The sequence below is a fragment of the Ambystoma mexicanum genome, unplaced genomic scaffold (genome assembly GCF_040938575.1).
Source record: "Ambystoma mexicanum isolate Mex_15411 unplaced genomic scaffold, UKY_AmexF1_1 Mex_scaf10, whole genome shotgun sequence".
NCBI lineage: Eukaryota > Metazoa > Chordata > Amphibia > Caudata > Ambystomatidae > Ambystoma > Ambystoma mexicanum.
Window position 1 is genome coordinate 3110001 of NW_027182325.1, and position 7500 is coordinate 3117500.

At 47.4% G+C, this 7500-nt stretch overlaps 21 non-coding genes and 6 pseudogenes across 21 annotated transcripts in view; all 27 read left to right on the forward strand.

Annotated features, from left to right (window-relative positions):
- LOC138539035 (5S ribosomal RNA) overlaps positions 1–69 on the forward strand; it is a 119-nt gene extending 50 nt beyond the window's left edge. The window contains exon 1 of the ribosomal RNA XR_011287115.1: positions 1–69. This exon is cut by the window's left edge and continues 50 nt beyond it. This is a non-coding gene — a ribosomal RNA (5S ribosomal RNA).
- Positions 70–175: 106 nt separating this feature from the next.
- On the forward strand, positions 176–294 carry LOC138540286 (5S ribosomal RNA). The gene has a single exon (XR_011288340.1). It is a non-coding gene; the product is annotated as a 5S ribosomal RNA (ribosomal RNA).
- Positions 295–400: 106 nt separating this feature from the next.
- LOC138541115 (5S ribosomal RNA) lies at positions 401–519 on the forward strand. Its single transcript, XR_011289130.1, has one exon. It is a non-coding gene; the product is annotated as a 5S ribosomal RNA (ribosomal RNA).
- Positions 520–625: 106 nt separating this feature from the next.
- LOC138548278 (5S ribosomal RNA) lies at positions 626–744 on the forward strand. Its single transcript, XR_011292087.1, has one exon. It is a non-coding gene; the product is annotated as a 5S ribosomal RNA (ribosomal RNA).
- A 106-nt stretch (positions 745–850) lies between these two features.
- LOC138545551 (5S ribosomal RNA) lies at positions 851–959 on the forward strand (annotated as a pseudogene).
- A 464-nt stretch (positions 960–1423) lies between these two features.
- LOC138541769 (5S ribosomal RNA) lies at positions 1424–1542 on the forward strand. The gene has a single exon (XR_011289767.1). It is a non-coding gene; the product is annotated as a 5S ribosomal RNA (ribosomal RNA).
- A 106-nt stretch (positions 1543–1648) lies between these two features.
- Positions 1649–1767, forward strand: LOC138540287 (5S ribosomal RNA). Its single transcript, XR_011288341.1, has one exon. It is a non-coding gene; the product is annotated as a 5S ribosomal RNA (ribosomal RNA).
- Positions 1768–1873: 106 nt separating this feature from the next.
- On the forward strand, positions 1874–1992 carry LOC138541117 (5S ribosomal RNA). The gene has a single exon (XR_011289132.1). It is a non-coding gene; the product is annotated as a 5S ribosomal RNA (ribosomal RNA).
- Positions 1993–2098: 106 nt separating this feature from the next.
- Positions 2099–2217, forward strand: LOC138548279 (5S ribosomal RNA). The gene has a single exon (XR_011292088.1). It is a non-coding gene; the product is annotated as a 5S ribosomal RNA (ribosomal RNA).
- A 106-nt stretch (positions 2218–2323) lies between these two features.
- On the forward strand, positions 2324–2442 carry LOC138540288 (5S ribosomal RNA). Its single transcript, XR_011288342.1, has one exon. It is a non-coding gene; the product is annotated as a 5S ribosomal RNA (ribosomal RNA).
- A 106-nt stretch (positions 2443–2548) lies between these two features.
- LOC138541118 (5S ribosomal RNA) lies at positions 2549–2667 on the forward strand. Its single transcript, XR_011289133.1, has one exon. It is a non-coding gene; the product is annotated as a 5S ribosomal RNA (ribosomal RNA).
- Positions 2668–2773: 106 nt separating this feature from the next.
- LOC138548280 (5S ribosomal RNA) lies at positions 2774–2892 on the forward strand. Its single transcript, XR_011292089.1, has one exon. It is a non-coding gene; the product is annotated as a 5S ribosomal RNA (ribosomal RNA).
- A 106-nt stretch (positions 2893–2998) lies between these two features.
- LOC138545552 (5S ribosomal RNA) lies at positions 2999–3107 on the forward strand (annotated as a pseudogene).
- A 464-nt stretch (positions 3108–3571) lies between these two features.
- LOC138549244 (5S ribosomal RNA) lies at positions 3572–3690 on the forward strand. Its single transcript, XR_011293029.1, has one exon. It is a non-coding gene; the product is annotated as a 5S ribosomal RNA (ribosomal RNA).
- Positions 3691–3796: 106 nt separating this feature from the next.
- Positions 3797–3905, forward strand: LOC138544020 (5S ribosomal RNA; annotated as a pseudogene).
- Positions 3906–4011: 106 nt separating this feature from the next.
- Positions 4012–4130, forward strand: LOC138550873 (5S ribosomal RNA). The gene has a single exon (XR_011294615.1). It is a non-coding gene; the product is annotated as a 5S ribosomal RNA (ribosomal RNA).
- Positions 4131–4235: 105 nt separating this feature from the next.
- On the forward strand, positions 4236–4344 carry LOC138545553 (5S ribosomal RNA; annotated as a pseudogene).
- A 464-nt stretch (positions 4345–4808) lies between these two features.
- On the forward strand, positions 4809–4927 carry LOC138539036 (5S ribosomal RNA). Its single transcript, XR_011287116.1, has one exon. It is a non-coding gene; the product is annotated as a 5S ribosomal RNA (ribosomal RNA).
- Positions 4928–5033: 106 nt separating this feature from the next.
- Positions 5034–5152, forward strand: LOC138540289 (5S ribosomal RNA). The gene has a single exon (XR_011288343.1). It is a non-coding gene; the product is annotated as a 5S ribosomal RNA (ribosomal RNA).
- Positions 5153–5258: 106 nt separating this feature from the next.
- On the forward strand, positions 5259–5377 carry LOC138541119 (5S ribosomal RNA). The gene has a single exon (XR_011289134.1). It is a non-coding gene; the product is annotated as a 5S ribosomal RNA (ribosomal RNA).
- A 106-nt stretch (positions 5378–5483) lies between these two features.
- Positions 5484–5602, forward strand: LOC138548281 (5S ribosomal RNA). The gene has a single exon (XR_011292090.1). It is a non-coding gene; the product is annotated as a 5S ribosomal RNA (ribosomal RNA).
- A 106-nt stretch (positions 5603–5708) lies between these two features.
- LOC138545554 (5S ribosomal RNA) lies at positions 5709–5817 on the forward strand (annotated as a pseudogene).
- A 464-nt stretch (positions 5818–6281) lies between these two features.
- LOC138539037 (5S ribosomal RNA) lies at positions 6282–6400 on the forward strand. The gene has a single exon (XR_011287117.1). It is a non-coding gene; the product is annotated as a 5S ribosomal RNA (ribosomal RNA).
- A 106-nt stretch (positions 6401–6506) lies between these two features.
- LOC138540290 (5S ribosomal RNA) lies at positions 6507–6625 on the forward strand. The gene has a single exon (XR_011288344.1). It is a non-coding gene; the product is annotated as a 5S ribosomal RNA (ribosomal RNA).
- Positions 6626–6731: 106 nt separating this feature from the next.
- On the forward strand, positions 6732–6850 carry LOC138540576 (5S ribosomal RNA). The gene has a single exon (XR_011288620.1). It is a non-coding gene; the product is annotated as a 5S ribosomal RNA (ribosomal RNA).
- Positions 6851–6956: 106 nt separating this feature from the next.
- Positions 6957–7075, forward strand: LOC138548283 (5S ribosomal RNA). The gene has a single exon (XR_011292091.1). It is a non-coding gene; the product is annotated as a 5S ribosomal RNA (ribosomal RNA).
- Positions 7076–7181: 106 nt separating this feature from the next.
- Positions 7182–7290, forward strand: LOC138545315 (5S ribosomal RNA; annotated as a pseudogene).
- Positions 7291–7500: the final 210 nt, after the last annotated feature.

The following is a 7500-nucleotide window of genomic DNA, read 5'->3' on the forward strand; positions in this document are numbered from 1 at the left end:
GTTAAGCAGTGTCAGGCCTAGTTAGTACCTGGATGGGAGACCGCCTGGGAATACCAGGTGCTGTAGGCTTTTTTGTGCTCCAAGTTCAGGAAGTGAGCCCTTTCTCAATTGCCTTTTAAAACTGCAAGGTCTAGCCGACTAGATGCTTAAAAGTACAAAACTCACTAAGCCCAGAGCCTACGGCCACACCACACTGAATGTGCCTGATCTCGTCTGATCTCAGAAGCTAAGCAGTGTCGGGCCTAGTTAGTACCTGGATGGAAGACCGCCTGGGAATACCAGGTGCTGTAGGCTTTTTTGTACTCCAAGTTCAGGAAGTGAGCCATTTCTCAATTGCCTTTCAAAACTGCAAGGTCTAGCCGACTAGATGCTTAAAAGTACAAAACTCACAAGAACCAGAGCCTACGGCCACACCACACTGAATGCGCCCGATCTCGTCTGATCTCGGAAGCTAAGCAGTGTCGGGCCTCGTTAGTACCTGGATGGGAGACCGCCTGGGAATACCAGGTGCTGTAGCCTTTTTTGTGCTCCAAGTTCAGGAAGTGAGCCATTTCTCAATTGCCTTTCAAAACTGCAAGGTCTAGCTGACTAGATGCTTAAAAGTACAAAACTCACTAGGCCCAGAGCCTACGGCCACACCACACTGATTGCGCCCGATCTCGTCTGATCTCGGAAGCTAAGCAGTGTCGGGCCTAGTTAGTACCTGGATGGGAGACCACCTGGGAATACCAGGTGCTGTAGGCTTTTTTGTGCTCCAAGTTCAGGAAGTGAGCCATTTCACAATTGCCTTTCAAAACTGCAAGGTCTAGCCGACTAGATGCTTAAAAGTACAAAACTCACTAGGCCCAGAGCCTACGGCCACACCACACTGAATGCGCCCGATCTCGGAAGCTAAGCAGGGTCGAGCCTAGTTAGTACCTGGATGGGAGACTGCCTGGGAATACCAGGTGCTGTAGGCTTTTTTTGTGCTCCATGATTAGTAATTGCGCAACTTCTCAATTATTTTTCAAATTTGGTATGTTTCCAAAATAATTGTATCCCGTTTTATAGCGGAAATGTTGGACAACATCATGAGGGCTGGAGCTACCTTTTTACATAGAATTAGCATACAGGTAGTGTGTTCATGGGTAATAAATCGACTTTCACATGTAATGCAGTACAGAGAATATTGAGTCCTTCAAGAGGCATGAAAGAAAACCATTATTGTGTTGATTGTTCTCTCCACCTCCCTGCAACAGACACAGGATGGATGAATTAAAGTTATCCTACCAGACATAGGAGTCCTGAATGGGCCCACCAGTCTTATATATCTCGCCTGATCGAGCCTGATCGAGCGATGAGCGTGGTATCATGTTGCAAGTGGCTGCATGGCTTAGCTTACTAAATGCAAATGCATAAGAGTAATATTCTTAGCATTCCTAGAGCCTACGGCCACACCACACTGAATGCACCCGATCTCGACTGATCTCGGAAGTTAAGCAGTGTCAGGCCTAGTTAGTACCTGGATGGGAGACTGCCTGGGAATACCAGGTGCTGTAGGCTTTTTTGTGCTCCAAGTTCAGGAAGTGAGCCCTTTCTCAATTGCCTTTTAAAACTGCAAGGTCTAGCCGACTAGATGCTTAAAAGTACAAAACTCACTAAGCCCAGAGCCTACGGCCACACCACACTGAATGTGCCTGATCTCGTCTGATCTCAGAAGCTAAGCAGTGTCGGGCCTAGTTAGTACCTGGATGGAAGACCGCCTGGGAATACCAGGTGCTGTAGGCTTTTTTGTACTCCAAGTTCAGGAAGTGAGCCATTTCTCAATTGCCTTTCAAAACTGCAAGGTCTAGCCGACTAGATGCTTAAAAGTACAAAACTCACAAGAACCAGAGCCTACGGCCACACCACACTGAATGCGCCCGATCTCGTCTGATCTCGGAAGCTAAGCAGTGTCGGGCCTCGTTAGTACCTGGATGGGAGACCGCCTGGGAATACCAGGTGCTGTAGCCTTTTTTGTGCTCCAAGTTCAGGAAGTGAGCCATTTCTCAATTGCCTTTCAAAACTGCAAGGTCTAGCTGACTAGATGCTTAAAAGTACAAAACTCACTAGGCCCAGAGCCTACGGCCACACCACACTGATTGCGCCCGATCTCGTCTGATCTCGGAAGCTAAGCAGTGTCGGGCCTAGTTAGTACCTGGATGGGAGACCACCTGGGAATACCAGGTGCTGTAGGCTTTTTTGTGCTCCAAGTTCAGGAAGTGAGCCCTTTCTCAATTGCCTTTTAAAACTGCAAGGTCTAGCCGACTAGATGCTTAAAAGTACAAAACTCACTAAGCCCAGAGCCTACGGCCACACCACACTGAATGTGCCTGATCTCGTCTGATCTCAGAAGCTAAGCAGTGTCGGGCCTAGTTAGTACCTGGATGGAAGACCGCCTGGGAATACCAGGTGCTGTAGGCTTTTTTGTACTCCAAGTTCAGGAAGTGAGCCATTTCTCAATTGCCTTTCAAAACTGCAAGGTCTAGCCGACTAGATGCTTAAAAGTACAAAACTCACAAGAACCAGAGCCTACGGCCACACCACACTGAATGCGCCCGATCTCGTCTGATCTCGGAAGCTAAGCAGTGTCGGGCCTCGTTAGTACCTGGATGGGAGACCGCCTGGGAATACCAGGTGCTGTAGCCTTTTTTGTGCTCCAAGTTCAGGAAGTGAGCCATTTCTCAATTGCCTTTCAAAACTGCAAGGTCTAGCTGACTAGATGCTTAAAAGTACAAAACTCACTAGGCCCAGAGCCTACGGCCACACCACACTGATTGCGCCCGATCTCGTCTGATCTCGGAAGCTAAGCAGTGTCGGGCCTAGTTAGTACCTGGATGGGAGACCACCTGGGAATACCAGGTGCTGTAGGCTTTTTTGTGCTCCAAGTTCAGGAAGTGAGCCATTTCACAATTGCCTTTCAAAACTGCAAGGTCTAGCCGACTAGATGCTTAAAAGTACAAAACTCACTAGGCCCAGAGCCTACGGCCACACCACACTGAATGCGCCCGATCTCGGAAGCTAAGCAGGGTCGAGCCTAGTTAGTACCTGGATGGGAGACTGCCTGGGAATACCAGGTGCTGTAGGCTTTTTTTGTGCTCCATGATTAGTAATTGCGCAACTTCTCAATTATTTTTCAAATTTGGTATGTTTCCAAAATAATTGTATCCCGTTTTATAGCGGAAATGTTGGACAACATCATGAGGGCTGGAGCTACCTTTTTACATAGAATTAGCATACAGGTAGTGTGTTCATGGGTAATAAATCGACTTTCACATGTAATGCAGTACAGAGAATATTGAGTCCTTCAAGAGGCATGAAAGAAAACCATTATTGTGTTGATTGTTCTCTCCACCTCCCTGCAACAGACACAGGATGGATGAATTAAAGTTATCCTACCAGACATAGGAGTCCTGAATGGGCCCACCAGTCTTATATATCTCGCCTGATCGAGCCTGATCGAGCGATGAGCGTGGTATCATGTTGCAAGTGGCTGCATGGCTTAGCTTACTAAATGCAAATGCATAAGAGTAATATTCTTAGCATTCCTAGAGCCTACGGCCACACCACACTGAATGCACCCGATCTCGTCTGATCTCGGAAGTTAAGCAGTGTCAGGCCTAGTTAGTACCTGGATGGGAGACCGCCTGGGAATACCAGGTGCTGTAGGCTTTTTTGTGCTCCAAGTTCAGGAAGTGAGCCCTTTCTCAATTGCCTTTTAAAACTGCAAGGTCTAGCCGACTAGATGCTTAAAAGTACAACACTCACTAGGCCCAGAGCCTACGGCCACACCACACTGAATGTGCCTGATCTCAGAAGCTAAGCAGTGTCAGGCCTAGTTAGTACCTGGATGGGAGACCGCCTGGGAATACCAGGTGCTGTAGGCTTTTTTGTACTCCAAGTTCAGGAAGTGAGCCATTTCTCAATTGCCTTTCAAAACTGCAAGGTCTAGCCGACTAGATGCTTAAAAGTACAAAACTCACTAGGCCCAGAGCCTACGGCCACACCACACTGAATGCGCCCGATCTCGTCTGATCTCGGAAGCTAAGCAGTGTCGGGCCTAGTTAGTACCTGGATGGGAGACCACCTGGGAATACCAGGTGCTGTAGGCTTTTTTGTGCTCCAAGTTCAGGAAGTGAGCCATTTCACAATTGCCTTTCAAAACTGCAAGGTCTAGCCGACTAGATGCTTAAAAGTACAAACTCACTAGGCCCAGAGCCTACGGCCACACCACACTGAATGCGCCCGATCTCGGAAGCTAAGCAGGGTCGAGCCTAGTTAGTACCTGGATGGGAGACTGCCTGGGAATACCAGGTGCTGTAGGCTTTTTTTGTGCTCCATGATTAGTAATTGCGCAACTTCTCAATTATTTTTCAAATTTGGTATGTTTCCAAAATAATTGTATCCCGTTTTATAGCGGAAATGTTGGACAACATCATGAGGGCTGGAGCTACCTTTTTACATAGAATTAGCATACAGGTAGTGTGTTCATGGGTAATAAATCGACTTTCACATGTAATGCAGTACAGAGAATATTGAGTCCTTCAAGAGGCATGAAAGAAAACCATTATTGTGTTGATTGTTCTCTCCACCTCCCTGCAACAGACACAGGATGGATGAATTAAAGTTATCCTACCAGACATAGGAGTCCTGAATGGGCCCACCAGTCTTATATATCTCGCCTGATCGAGCCTGATCGAGCGATGAGCGTGGTATCATGTTGCAAGTGGCTGCATGGCTTAGCTTACTAAATGCAAATGCATAAGAGTAATATTCTTAGCATTCCTAGAGCCTACGGCCACACCACACTGAATGCACCCGATCTCGACTGATCTCGGAAGTTAAGCAGTGTCAGGCCTAGTTAGTACCTGGATGGGAGACCGCCTGGGAATACCAGGTGCTGTAGGCTTTTTTGTGCTCCAAGTTCAGGAAGTGAGCCCTTTCTCAATTGCCTTTTAAAACTGCAAGGTCTAGCCGACTAGATGCTTAAAAGTACAAAACTCACTAAGCCCAGAGCCTACGGCCACACCACACTGAATGTGCCTGATCTCGTCTGATCTCAGAAGCTAAGCAGTGTCGGGCCTAGTTAGTACCTGGATGGAAGACCGCCTGGGAATACCAGGTGCTGTAGGCTTTTTTGTACTCCAAGTTCAGGAAGTGAGCCATTTCTCAATTGCCTTTCAAAACTGCAAGGTCTAGCCGACTAGATGCTTAAAAGTACAAAACTCACAAGAACCAGAGCCTACGGCCACACCACACTGAATGCGCCCGATCTCGTCTGATCTCGGAAGCTAAGCAGTGTCGGGCCTCGTTAGTACCTGGATGGGAGACCGCCTGGGAATACCAGGTGCTGTAGCCTTTTTTGTGCTCCAAGTTCAGGAAGTGAGCCATTTCTCAATTGCCTTTCAAAACTGCAAGGTCTAGCTGACTAGATGCTTAAAAGTACAAAACTCACTAGGCCCAGAGCCTACGGCCACACCACACTGATTGCGCCCGATCTCGTCTGATCTCGGAAGCTAAGCAGTGTCGGGCCTAGTTAGTACCTGGATGGGAGACCACCTGGGAATACCAGGTGCTGTAGGCTTTTTTGTGCTCCAAGTTCAGGAAGTGAGCCATTTCACAATTGCCTTTCAAAACTGCAAGGTCTAGCCGACTAGATGCTTAAAAGTACAAAACTCACTAGGCCCAGAGCCTACGGCCACACCACACTGAATGCGCCCGATCTCGGAAGCTAAGCAGGGTCGAGCCTAGTTAGTACCTGGATGGGAGACTGCCTGGGAATACCAGGTGCTGTAGGCTTTTTTTGTGCTCCATGATTAGTAATTGCGCAACTTCTCAATTATTTTTCAAATTTGGTATGTTTCCAAAATAATTGTATCCCGTTTTATAGCGGAAATGTTGGACAACATCATGAGGGCTGGAGCTACCTTTTTACATAGAATTAGCATACAGGTAGTGTGTTCATGGGTAATAAATCGACTTTCACATGTAATGCAGTACAGAGAATATTGAGTCCTTCAAGAGGCATGAAAGAAAACCATTATTGTGTTGATTGTTCTCTCCACCTCCCTGCAACAGACACAGGATGGATGAATTAAAGTTATCCTACCAGACATAGGAGTCCTGAATGGGCCCACCAGTCTTATATATCTCGCCTGATCGAGCCTGATCGAGCGATGAGCGTGGTATCATGTTGCAAGTGGCTGCATGGCTTAGCTTACTAAATGCAAATGCATAAGAGTAATATTCTTAGCATTCCTAGAGCCTACGGCCACACCACACTGAATGCACCCGATCTCGACTGATCTCGGAAGTTAAGCAGTGTCAGGCCTAGTTAGTACCTGGATGGGAGACCGCCTGGGAATACCAGGTGCTGTAGGCTTTTTTGTGCTCCAAGTTCAGGAAGTGAGCCCTTTCTCAATTGCCTTTTAAAACTGCAAGGTCTAGCCGACTAGATGCTTAAAAGTACAAAACTCACTAAGCCCAGAGCCTACGGCCACACCACACTGAATGTGCCTGATCTCGTCTGATCTCAGAAGCTAAGCAGTGTCGGGCCTAGTTAGTACCTGGATGGAAGACCGCCTGGGAATACCAGGTGCTGTAGGCTTTTTTGTACTCCAAGTTCAGGAAGTGAGCCATTTCTCAATTGCCTTTCAAAACTGCAAGGTCTAGCCGACTAGATGCTTAAAAGTACAAAACTCACAAGAACCAGAGCCTACGGCCACACCACACTGAATGCGCCCGATCTCGTCTGATCTCGGAAGCTAAGCAGTGTTGGGCCTCGTTAGTACCTGGATGGGAGACCGCCTGGGAATACCAGGTGCTGTAGCCTTTTTTGTGCTCCAAGTTCAGGAAGTGAGCCATTTCTCAATTGCCTTTCAAAACTGCAAGGTCTAGCTGACTAGATGCTTAAAAGTACAAAACTCACTAGGCCCAGAGCCTACGGCCACACCACACTGATTGCGCCCGATCTCGTCTGATCTCGGAAGCTAAGCAGTGTCGGGCCTAGTTAGTACCTGGATGGGAGACCACCTGGGAATACCAGGTGCTGTAGGCTTTTTTGTGCTCCAAGTTCAGGAAGTGAGCCATTTCACAATTGCCTTTCAAAACTGCAAGGTCTAGCCGACTAGATGCTTAAAAGTACAAAACTCACTAGGCCCAGAGCCTACGGCCACACCACACTGAATGCGCCCGATCTCGGAAGCTAAGCAGGGTCAGGCCTAGTTAGTACCTGGATGGGAGACTGCCTGGGAATACCAGGTGCTGTAGGCTTTTTTGTGCTCCATGATTAGTAATTGCGCAACTTCTCAATTATTTTTCAAATTTGGTATGTTTCCAAAATAATTGTATCCCGTTTTATAGCGGAAATGTTGGACAACATCATGAGGGCTGGAGCTACCTTTTTACATAGAATTAGCATACAGGTAGTGTGTTCATGGGTAATAAATCGACTTTCACATGTAATGCAGTACAGAGAATATT